The following is a 12,804-nucleotide window of genomic DNA, read 5'->3' on the forward strand; positions in this document are numbered from 1 at the left end:
TTTAGCTGAACAAGTAAGTGTCATTCTTCAAAACAATAATGCTTTGAAATATAAAGACCCTGGTTCTATATTTTCTTGCTTTATTGGAGAACATAAATTGAAAGAGCCTTACTTGATCTTGGAGCTAGTGTGAATTTACTTCCATATTTAGTTTTTTAAAGTCTCAATCTAGGTAAGTTAAAACCATCTTCTGTAATTCTCTTACTTGCTGATAGATCTGTAAAAGTGTCTAGAGGAATAGTTGAAGATGTGTTAGTACAAGTCGATAAATTCATTTATCCTCTAGATTTTATTGTCTTAGACACACAACCTGTTAAAGCACGTAATTCATTTCCTATTATTTTAGAACATCTATTTCTTGCAACATCTAATGCATTGATTAATTGTAGGAATGGACAGATGAAGCTATCTTTTAAAAACATGACATTAGAGATAAATATTTTCAACATTTACAAACAACTTAGAAATGATAATGATTCATAGGAAGTAGATCTTATTGACGAATTAGTTTATGATCAATTTGAATCTAACATGAGTAAAACAGAGTTTGATAAATCTGAAGATGTGCAAATGATTTATTCTTAGAAAGAAATCATAGATGAAAAAGGCATCAAAAATGTTGATGCAGATCTTTTATCAAGAGTGACAACAGATTCGATATCTGACATCACACCAATCGATGATTACTTTCCTAATGAATCCTTACTTTCTCTTATTCCAATGCCTTGGTATGATAAAAATATCAATTTTCTTACTTCAGGAGATTTGCCAGCTTATTGGAATACCCAAGACAAAGGAAAGTTTTTGAACAAAGTGAAGAACTTTTATTGCGATAACCTTAACTTATTCAAATATTTCAAAGATGCATTCTTGACAATGAGGTAAGTAGGGTGATTACTACTTAAAAGTGCATTTTTTTTATCAAGGTTTTATGTCATCATTTTGCACTTGAAGTATCAACACCTCCTTAACTAAAGCATGTTTTATAATAATATAAGATACCTTTAATTTGTAGTAAATGCTCATTTTAAATGCAGACCTATCATATAAATAAAAGGATTGATTGATGAATTTAAGAACTGAAATTGAAAGGACAAAGAGATGGCCAAACTTAGAAAAGAGATGTTGGTGCAATCCAAACTGGAACACTGTTCGGTAATTGGATCATATTTGGAGTTGTAGATCTCAAATTTAGGTCTACTTTATATGGATGGAAAGGTAAGACATAGGCCTACAACTTTCATATCGAGCCCAAGACTTAAAAAGGCTATTTTCAAGTCCCAATTGTAGCAACAACAAAGAAGTCCGAATCTGTCTTTCAGCCCGAGCACTGTTCAGTGTTTGGCCCATATCTGGAGTTCTAGAAGTCTAAATGACCTGAGTTTTTTACACAAGAAAGCTAAGACAATTCCCTACAATTTTCATGTTTTCAAGTGGCTTCAATGTTGACGTTATCAATGATGTTTTAGGTAGACAAGAAAATATAAGGATTGTCACCAAGTCAAGAGTTAGTCACCCACTCATCAATTAGTCATCAAATCAATAGTTTTCATTTTTGGCCTATAAAAGGAGGCATTTGCAATGCATTTAGGCATCTTGGTTTCCAGATCAAGATCATGCTCTTGCTTTTTTTCTTTGTATTTTTTGTAATGTTTATGCTTTGCTTTCATTAATATCAAGTTTATGCCTTTCATTTCCTTTTCTTTACTTAGTTAACTCTTATCTTATTTATGTTCTTATTTTATTTATTTATTTTTCTTTCTTTCACTATGTTTAGCTAAGTTTATTATGTCAAGGTGTAAAGGTTACATTAATGGTGTAAGAATAAGTATAGTGTAAACTTAATATGGAATTTAATGTTTGATACTAACATGTTTTGTATTTGTTATCTTGTTCACTCTTTAATACTTTGCTTGTTAAATGACTAATCTTGATTTATGTTGTATAAAACTTGGTACAACAAATGCTTGGCATTTTCATAACCTATACTGTATGGTATAACCGACACCTGAGTTATGAAAGGAACTTGATTTGTTATTAACATAAGTTATAATCATGAATACTTGACGAGATTTACAAGTATTAGCATTAATCGAATAAGATGACTAATGTAATCATGTTAACAATCTATAATCAGATTGGAACCTCCTTTATGTGTGGTTTCCAATTGAATAATAAGAGTTTATACTATACTTGTTTGACATACCATTAGTGGATCCTCTAACCTTGACATTTGTTATTATCATTATTTAATCCTTACATTAATATTCCATCTCAAAGTTCTCATCTTTTTCTTCTTCTACTGCTTCTTTTTCTTTATTATTATTATTATTGTTATTATTGTTGTTGTTATATTATTGTTATTTATAATTTGTACAATTAACATCTCTGTGGTTCGACCTCGGTCTTACCGGGTTTTTGGCGCCATTACCGGGGAGGTAAGTTCTTGTACAAATTATAGTTTTTATTTTATGCTTTATTTTGATTTTTTTTATATATAACTTTGTTTTTTTTTTCTCTTGTTTTTCTTCTTTTGTTTTCTTCTTCCTTTTATTCTATTCCTACACGTGCATGAGAGTGTAGTCACGTGCATGAAAGTGTAGTCACGTACATCAAGTGGTAGACTTTGTAGGGTATCCTTATCATTTTTAGAAAATATCACCGAAGAAGATAATCAATCATTTCATAATGAGAATAATGAGAATAACTGTGTTAAAACACTTAGAGACCACATGAATCCCACAAGAAGAAGTGCACCATTATGCATAGTTTTTCCTCTTGATGCATCTCATTTTAATTTTAAGCTAGTCATTATTCAACTTTTACCTTCTTTTCATGGCTTAGATTTAAAAAATCCATACTTGCATTTCAGGGAATTTGAGGAGGTCTACAACACATATAATGATTCAAATTGTAGCATGAACACCATCAGATTAAAGCTTTTTCCTTTTTCATTAAAAGATAAAGCTAAAACATGGCTATAAAATTTAAGACTAGGATCCATTCGTGCTTGGGATGAAATGCAACAACATTTTTTAAAGAAGTTTTTTCCATCTCACAGAACAAACTCTTTCAAAAGACAAATCACCACTTTCACTCAAAAACCAGGAGAACATTTTACCAATATTGGGATAGGTATCGAGACTTGCTTAATAATTGCCCTCATCATGGTTTTGAAACATGGAGATTGGTTTCATATTTTTATGAAAGGTTAACACCTAAAGATAGACAAATGGTTAAATTGATGTGCAATGGAATTTTTGAAGATAAAGACCTTGATGAAGCAATGAAGTACTTAGACTTGTTAGCTGAAAATGCTCAAAATTAGGACACCACGGGTACTTATGAGGCACTGAGTAAAACTCAACCTCATACATCTAATGGAGGTATGTACAACCTTAGGGAAGATCATGACCTTCAAGCCAAGTTTGCATCTTTAGCGAGAAAAGTTGAGGCACTAGAATTGAAAAGGAGTGGTCAATTAAAATCTGTTGAAAACATTATGTGTCAAATATGTGAAACAAATGAACACTCGACCAATAACTGTCCAACCTTGTCTTCTTTTAAGGAATGTCTCCATGAACAAGCTCATGTTTTAAACAGTTTCCAAAGGGCCAACCACACCCTATACTCACAAACATACAACCCTAATTGGAGAAATCACCCAAATTTCTGTTGGAAGAGTGATAATAACAATGTACAAACTTCACAACCATCATTTCAAGCACACCATAATTTCCAAAATTCTCATGGATATGCACCTCCTTATGCTCCACCTCCTAGAAGAAATCTTGAGGAAACATTGCATGCATTCATTGAAAAGCAAGAGACAATCAATACTCAACTTGCTCAAAACATGACAGATTTTAAAGATACTCTTGCTAAATTAACATCTGCTCTCAGTTTCCAAGAGAAAGGTAAGTTTCCATCTCCACCACAACAAAATCTCAAGGGGCAATATAATACAAATGCAAGTAGTTCTGGAAGCCAACACATGGATCAAGTCAAATCAGTCACTACTCTTCGCAGTGGTAAGGTTGTTGAAAAACCCACTCTTGAACCTTGTGAGAAAGATGATGAGTCAATCTCTAAAGGTAAGGAAGGGGTTGAATCTGAAAATTACAAAAAAACAACTGATTCCCCGCCAGTACTTCCATTTCCTCATGCCATGACTAAACAAAGAAAAGTCAATCACAACTCTAAAATCTTTAAAACTTTCAAATAGGTAAGAATCAATATACCTTTGTTGGATGCTATTAAACAAGTTCCTTCATATGCTAAATTTTTGAAAGATCTATGCACTATAAAGAGGAAACTGAATGTGAAAAAGAAAGTCTTTTTAGTCGAACAAGTAAGTGCCATTCTTCAGAACAATAATGCTTTGAAATATAAAGACCCTAGTTGTCCTACAATTTCTTGCTTTATTAGAGAACATAAAATTGAAAGAGCCTTACTTGATCTTGGAGCCAGTGTGAATTTACTTCCATATTTAGTTTTTCAAAGTCGCAATCTAGGTAAGTTAAAAACAACTTCTGTAACTCTTTTACTTACCGATAGATCTATAAAAGTGCCTAAAGGAATAGTCGAAGATGTGTTAGTACAAGTCGATAAATTCATTTATTCTATGGATTTTGTTATCTTGGACACAGAACCTATTGAAGCATGTAATTCATTTCTTGTTATTTTAGGACGTCTATTTCTTGCAACTTCTAATGCATTGAGTAATTGTAGGAATGGACTAATGAAGCTATCATTTGGAAACATGACATTAGAGATGAATATTTTCAACATTTGCAAGCAACTTGGAGATGATAATGATTTACAAGAAGTAGATCATATTGATGAATTAGTTTATGATCAACTTGAATCTACTTTAAGTAAAAATGAATTGGATGAAACTGAAGATTTGCAAATGGTTTATTCTGAGGAAGAAATCACGGATGAAACAAGCACCAAAAATGTTGAGCACCGAAAATGTTGTTGCGGATCTTTTGTCAAAAGTGACAACAAATTCGACATCTGACATCACACCAATCGATGATTACTTTCCTAACAAATCCTTACTTTCTCTTAGTTCAATGCCTTGGTATGATAAAAATATTAATTTTCTTGCTTTAGGAGATTTGCTAGCTGATTGGAGTACCCAAGACAAAGAAAAGTTTTTGAACGAAGTGAAGAGCTTTTATTGTGATGACCCTAACTTATTCAAATATTGTCCTGATCAAATATTTCAAAGATTCATTCCCGACAATGAGGTAAGTAGTGTCATTAAACTTTGTCATTCTGAAGGATGTGGGAGTTATTTTTCGTCAAAAAAGACAACTGCAATAATCTTTCAAAATGAATTTTATTGCCCCACCATGTTCAAGGACACGCATGCATTCTGTAAAACTTGTGAAAATTTTCAAAAAGTTGATACTGGTCAAAACGTTTTGTTTTATAATTCTCAACTCCATTTATTCCCTAAAGAGCTAAGATCAAGATGGGGCAGTCCATTTTTTAAGAAACATGTGTATCCTTATAGGGCCTTTGATATTGAGAATTCAATGAATGACAATGTTTTTAAGAAAAATGGACATCATTTAAAAGCTTACTTTGATAATTTTCCTGGTGAAAATGAATCAACCGGTTTGAATGATCTTGTAGATAAAGGTTCATTATTATTTTTTTCTCACATTGTTTTTATGCTTCTTTTTGAGTGATTTTTGCTAGTTTCTCTCACCCCGGTCAAATGGCGGGCAACGGTACTCCGTGACTTAAGTTGGTTCTTTTAGTTTTTCATAATAACTGACTTAAGTTGGTTATTCCAATTCTCATTTGATAATGGACACTAATCTTGAAAAATTGAAAAAGTATTTTCCCGCTCTATCTTAGAATGCGATTACAAAAATTTATTGTGCTAGATGTGCAAGATTGAGGTTGTTAATGAATCATGGAATTCCTAAAGATATTCGTTGGTTGATTGAAGAAAAGGTCCGATTATCAGGTGAGTCCTCGAATTCCTTCATTTCACACATGCCTAGAATAGGTAAAAGCACTTTTACAAAGAAACGTCGTGCAAAACAACTGCAAATCTATCATTGATGTGCCAGATGGACTTGTAATGTACAATGTCGTTCTTTAGGAATGATATCTATAAAACATGAAGATAAAATACAATTCATTAAGGATGGCCTGAGTAAGGAGTCTTTAGATAATCTTCTATTAACACTTGAGACGCATCCTAGTGGAGATGTGTATCGTGCAATTCATGATTTATGGCCACTATTTCATAAAGAACATGCTCAACTTAGTCTTGGGAATCTGACTAAAAAAGACCCTATTTGCTAGTTTTTAAGAAAACTGGATGGGAAGCTTATCCCCGACCCATACAAGGCGTTTAAGTCGTTCTTAGATGTAAAATCAAGGGAAGATGTGAGCCACAATTATAACTACCTGTACATATATATGTTTTTTTTTAAATAAATAAATAAATAAATAAAGAGAGAGAGAGAGAGAGTATGTGTGTGTGTGAGACTCTAGCTGGACTACAGCCTGCCTTTTTAATCTATAAAATCCTCTCTTCCATCCTTTCATTTCTACTCAACCCATACATTCAACAAATATAGAAGTGTGTAGAAATGGCAAGTTCCTGAGGTCATCACATAAGAAATATTTGTGTTTTCGGTGGATCTAGGCTTAGGAAAGAAAAGGAGTTTTTAGAATCAGCAAATCATCTTGATCAGGTGCTAGCTGAGAGAAAGATTCATTTAATGTATGGGGGAGACAATTTTGGGTTAATAGGAGGTATGCCAATAGTTGCATTTTTATGAGATTGTCAAGTTTTAGGGGTTATCCCCGAAGCTTTAGCACAAGGAGACATCATTGGACAAATAATTGTAGAGGAACTACAAGTCTCCACAATGTCTGCTCGAATGAATGCAATGTTTAACCATGCTGATGCCTTCATTGCTTTACCAGGTGATCTAGGCACACTGGAAGAGATTTTTTATATTTCCTATTGGGCCCAACTACACATTCACCATAAAACCCATATGTTTGTTAAATGTTAATGGTTATTATATAATACGTTGTTGTCTTTTGTTAATCATGTTGTGGAATAGGAATTTTTAACATCTTCTGCACGACAAATCATAATCTCTACTGCTACTGTTGAACAATTGATTGACCAACTATAATTTTTTATTCCTGTAATTGATCCCTCCATGAGTCGCATAAATTGGTCATCTAAGGAAAGCTGTAAAAAACTTAAATTAGATTTGAGTCTTCATTTGTAATTTTTTTTTTTATGTTTTTGTTTTATTATTATGTTTTGTTATTTCTTATTTTTGTTTCAATGTGTTTCAGGTTTGTCAGTGTTCGTTATTTCAGGTGATATCTTCTATACCCTATCTTTCTACCTTAGAACATTAAGGACAATGTCTCATTTTGGTTGGGGGGAGATGGTAATAGCTAAAAAAAAATTAACTAACTATGTTTTCTATTTCATAAAGCATGTAAAAATTGTTGTTACTATGGTGGCAAAGTAAAGGAGATCTTTTTATGACTCTTAAGATGTGTCTTAGTAACCGTTCTTAATAAGGTCTATCATAATACTTCTTGAAATATTCAGGTTTACAAACTCTCGCATTGTTATCACTTAATTCTGCTCATATACTCATTTAACATGTATTTTTAAACCTTAATTTACACACACACACACTTTAACATATAATTGTGGATTGCACATTGGATTATTACATTATTTATGTTCTTTTGTTAAAGGTAACAACTAAGGGAAATGGATAGTATATAATTTGAAATAAAAAAAACAAAAAAAATCCAAAAAAATGAATAATAAAAATAAAAATATAGATAAGTTTGGTTTCGTAACCTCCCTAACCTAAACAATTAAGCCCGAATGGGAGTTTTAACACCTAATACCCTAAAGTCAACTAACTTGGGAGCTATTGGCCTAACACTTGTTACATGGGTTGAGGGGAAAAGCTTAAAGGAATCAAACATTGTACTATCTACGTATCAATATTTATGACCCGAGTTTCTAAGCTCGTAGGGGTGTCTCAACACCTAATGCCCTAAGACCAACTGGTCTGGGAGTCATTAGCTGAAAGCTCTTTACATGGGTTAAAACTGCATGGTGTTTTAAGTTATATGTATATATATTAAAAAAATAAAAAAAAAAGAGAAAAAATGAAAAACGATAATAATCCCAACCTAAGGAAGTTAACCTTAAACATTAGAATAAAAATTTTATTTTCTTCCAAGAAAAGCCCCATAATTATGTGTTGATATATTGAGCACAAAAGAAAGGTTTATTAATATCTTGTTAAGAGGTATTGACCAGATATATAAATTTAATGAAAGTTTATTTATCTGGATAGATTAATAGAAGTTGAAAGATGAATATCTCGCTTTGTGGAATTTGTAAATTGTTTTTCTATTTTAACACTTTGATTACTAGAGACTAGTAATAAGCTAGTTAGGGGGTGTGATTACTACTTAAAAGTGCATTTTTTTATCAAGGTTTTATGTCATCATTTTGCACTTGAACTATCAACAACTCCTTAACTAAAGCATATTTTATAATAATATAAGATACATTTAATTTGTGGTAAATGTTCATTTTAAATATAGGCTATCATATAAATAAAAAGATTGATTGATGAATTTAAGAACTGAAATTGAAAGGACAAAGGGATGGCCAAACTTAGAAAAGAGATGTCGGTGCAATCCAAACCAGAACACTATTCGATAATTGGGTCATATCTAGAGTTGTAAATCTCAAATTTAGGTTTACTTTATATGGATGGAAAGGTAAGACATAGGCCTACAACTTTCATATGGAGCTCAAGACTTGAAAGGGCCATTTTCAAGTCCTAATTATAGCAACAACAAAGAAGTCTGAATCTATCTTCCAGCCGGAGCACTGTTCAATGTTTGGCCCATATCTGGAGTTCTAGAAGTCTAAATGACTTGTACTTTTACCATAAGAAAGCTGAGACAATTCCCTACAACTTTCATGTTTTCAAGTGACTCCAATTTGGATGTTATCAATGACTTTTTAGGTAGACAAGAGAAGATAAGGATTGTCACCAAGTCAGGAGTTGGTCGGTCACCCACTCATCAATTAGTCATCAAATCAATAGTTCCCATTTTTGGCCTATAAAAGGAGGCATTTATCATGCATTTAGGTATCTTGGTTTCCAGATCAAGATCATGCTCTTGCTTTTTTCTTTGTATTTTTTGTAATATTTATGCTTTGCTTTCATTAATATCAAGTTTATGCCTTTCATTTCCTTTCCTTTACTTAGTTCACTCTTATCTTATTTATGTTCTTATTTTGTTTATTTATTTTTCTTTCTTTCATTATGTTTAGCTAAGTTTATTATGTCAAGGTGTAAAGGTTACATTAATGGTGTAAGAATAAGTATAGTGTAAACTTAATATAGACTTTAATGTTTGATACTAACATGTTTTGTATTTGTTATCTTGTTCACTCTTTAATACTTTGCTTGGTAAATGACTAATCTTGATTTATATTGTATAACACTTGGAACAACAAATGCTTGGCACTTTCATAGCTCATACTGTATGGTATAACAGACACCTGAGCTATGAAAGGAACTTGATTTGTTGTTAACATAAGTTATAATCATGAATGCTTAACGAGATTTACAAGTATTAGCATTAATCAAATAAGATGACTAATGTAATTATGTTAACAATCTATAATCAGATTGGAACCTCCTTTGTGTGTGGTTTCCAATTAAATAATAAGAGTTTATACTATACTTATTTGACATACCATTAGTGGAACCTCTAACCTTGAAATTTGTTATTATCATTGTTTAATCCTTACATTAATATTCCATCTCAAAGTTCTCATCTTCTTCTTGTTCTTCTCCTTTTTTTTATTATTGTTATTGTTTTTGTTATTATTATTATTGTTGTTATGTTATTGTTATTTATAATTTGTACAATTAACCTCCCAGTGGTTCGACCTCGATCTTGCTATGTTATTTATTATGTCGACACTCCTGCACTTGGGAGAAGACATCAATCTTTTCGTCGTGTCATAGGGTCATTAAACTTTGTCATTCTGAAGCATGTGGGTGTCATTTCTCGTTAAAAAAGACAGCTGCGATAATATTTCAAAAGGGATTTTATTGACCCACCATGTTCAAGGACATACATGCATTCTACGAAATTTGTGAAAATTGTCAAAAAGTTGATATTGGTCAAAAAGTTTTGTTTTATAATTGTCAACTCGATTTATTCCCTAGAGAGCTAAGATCATTATAGAGCAGTCCATTTGTTGAGAAACATGTGTATCCTTATAGGGCCTTTCATATTGAGAATCCAAAGAATGACAATGTTTTTAAGGTAAATGGATATCGTTTGAAAGTTTACTTTGATAATTTTCCTAGAGAAAATGAATCCACTGGTTTGAATGATCCTGTAGATAAAGGTTGATTATTTTGTTTTTCTCACATTTTTTTGTGTTTTGTTTTTTTTTGTTTGTGACTCTTGGTTTGCTAGTCTCTCTCACCCAGGTTAAATGGCGGATAATGGTACTCCGTGACTTTTAAGTCGGTTCTTTCATTTTTCCATAATAACTGATATTTGTGTATATATTTGCTCAATTCCTTGCTCCTTCTCTTTTTATTTTTTGCTTCTCTTTTCCATTTCTCATTTTAAAAAATAGACAACACTCTTGAAAAATTGAAAAAGTATTTTCCTGTTTTTTCTAAGCTAGGTGTGTAAGATTGAGATTGTTAATGAACCATGGAATTCTTGAAGAGATTCATTGGCTAATTGAAGCAAACGTCTGATTATCAGGTAAATCTTCTAATTTTTTTATTCCATACATGTCTGGGACAGGTAAAAGCACTTTTACAAAGAAACATCGTGCAAAATGACTGAAAGTCTGTCATCGATGTGCCAGACGGACCTGTAATGCATAATGTCATTTTTTAAGAATGGTATCTATAAACCGTGAAGGTAAAATATAATTCATTAAGGATGACCTGTGTAAGGAGTCTTTAGATAATCTTCTATTGACTCTTGAGACGTATCCTAATGGAGATGTGCATCGTGCAATTCATGATTTATAGCCCCATTTTCATAAAGAACATTATCGACTTAGTATTGAGAATCTGACTAAAAAAAACTTTATTTGTTAGTTTTTAAGAAAACTAGATTGGAAGCTTATCCCTCACCTATAGGGGGCATTTAAGTCATTCTTGGACGTAAAACTAAGGGAACATGTGAGCCACAATCATAACTATGATTTGAGTCTTAGTTTGTAAAAATTTGTGTCTTTTGGTTTTATTAATAGTATAATATTTGTATTTTTTTGTTTCTTATATTTGTTTAAGTATGTTTCAGGTTTGTCAGTAGTCATTGTTCCAAGTAATGTCTTCTATACTCTATCTTTCTACCTTAGAACATTGAGGATAATGTTTCGTTTTGGTTGGGGTGAGAGGGTAGTAGTTGATATTAAAAAAAAAAACTAACTGTGTTTTCTTTTTCATAAACCATTTGCAAACTATTGTCACTAAGATGGTAGAGTAAGGAGGAATTTTATTGACTCTTGAGACATATCTTGGTAAATATTTTTCAATGGTTATTTGCAATATTCATAACAAGGTCTATCATATTACTTCTTGAAATATTCAGGTTTACAAACTCTCGCATTGTTATCACTTAATTCTGCTCATATACTCATTTAACATGTATTCTTAAATCTTAATTTTCACTTACACTTTAACATATGATTGTGGGTTGCATATTGAATTATTACATTATTTATGTTCTTTTGTTAAATGTAACAACTAAGAGAAATGGATGGTATATAATTTGAAAAAAAAAAGAAAAAGATAAAGATAAAGAAAAAAATGATGATAATAAAAATGTAGATAAGTTTGGTTTCGTAACCTCCCTAACCTAAGCAATTAAGCCCAAAGGGATGTCTTAACACCTAATACCCTAAAGTCAACTGACTTAGGAGCTATTGGCTCAATGCTTGTTACATGGGTTGAGGAGAAAAGCTTAAGGGAATCAAACATTGTATTATCTACGTATCAGTATCTGCAACCCAAGTTACTAAGCTCGTAGGGGTGTCTCAACACCTAATGCCTTAAGACCAATTGGTTTGGGAGTCATTACCAGAAATCTCGTTACATGGGTTAAAGATGCATTGTGTTTTAAGTTACATGTAAAAATATTTTAAAAAAATGAAAAAAAACAAGAAAAAAAAATCTCAACTAAAGAAGTTAACCTTAAACATTAGAACAAGAATTTTATTTTCTTCTAATTAAAGCCCCATAACTATGTGTTGATATATTGAGCATAAAAAAAAAGATTTATTAATATCTTGTTTAAGGGGTAGCGAGTAGATATATAAATTTAATGAGAGTTTTTTATCCGGATAGATTAATGTAAGTTAAATGATGAATACCTTACTTTGTGGAATTTACAAATTGTTTTTCTATTTTAACGCTTTGATTACTAGGGACTAGTAATAAACTAGTTGGGGGGGTGATTAGTACTTAAAAGTATATTTTTATTAAGGTTTTATATCATCATTTTGCACTCGAAGTATTAATAACTCCTTAACTAAAGCATGTTTTATAATAACATAGCTAATAATATAAGATACCTTTAATTTGTAATAATTATTCATTTTAAATACAGGCCTATCACATAAATGAAATGATTGATTGATGAGTTTAAGAACTGAAATTGAAAGGACAAAGAGATGACCAAACTTAGAAAAGAGATGTCGGTGCAATCCAAACAGAT

Source organism: Populus euphratica, unplaced genomic scaffold (genome assembly GCF_000495115.2).
Source record: "Populus euphratica unplaced genomic scaffold, PopEup_1.0 scaffold1447.1, whole genome shotgun sequence".
NCBI lineage: Eukaryota > Viridiplantae > Streptophyta > Magnoliopsida > Malpighiales > Salicaceae > Populus > Populus euphratica.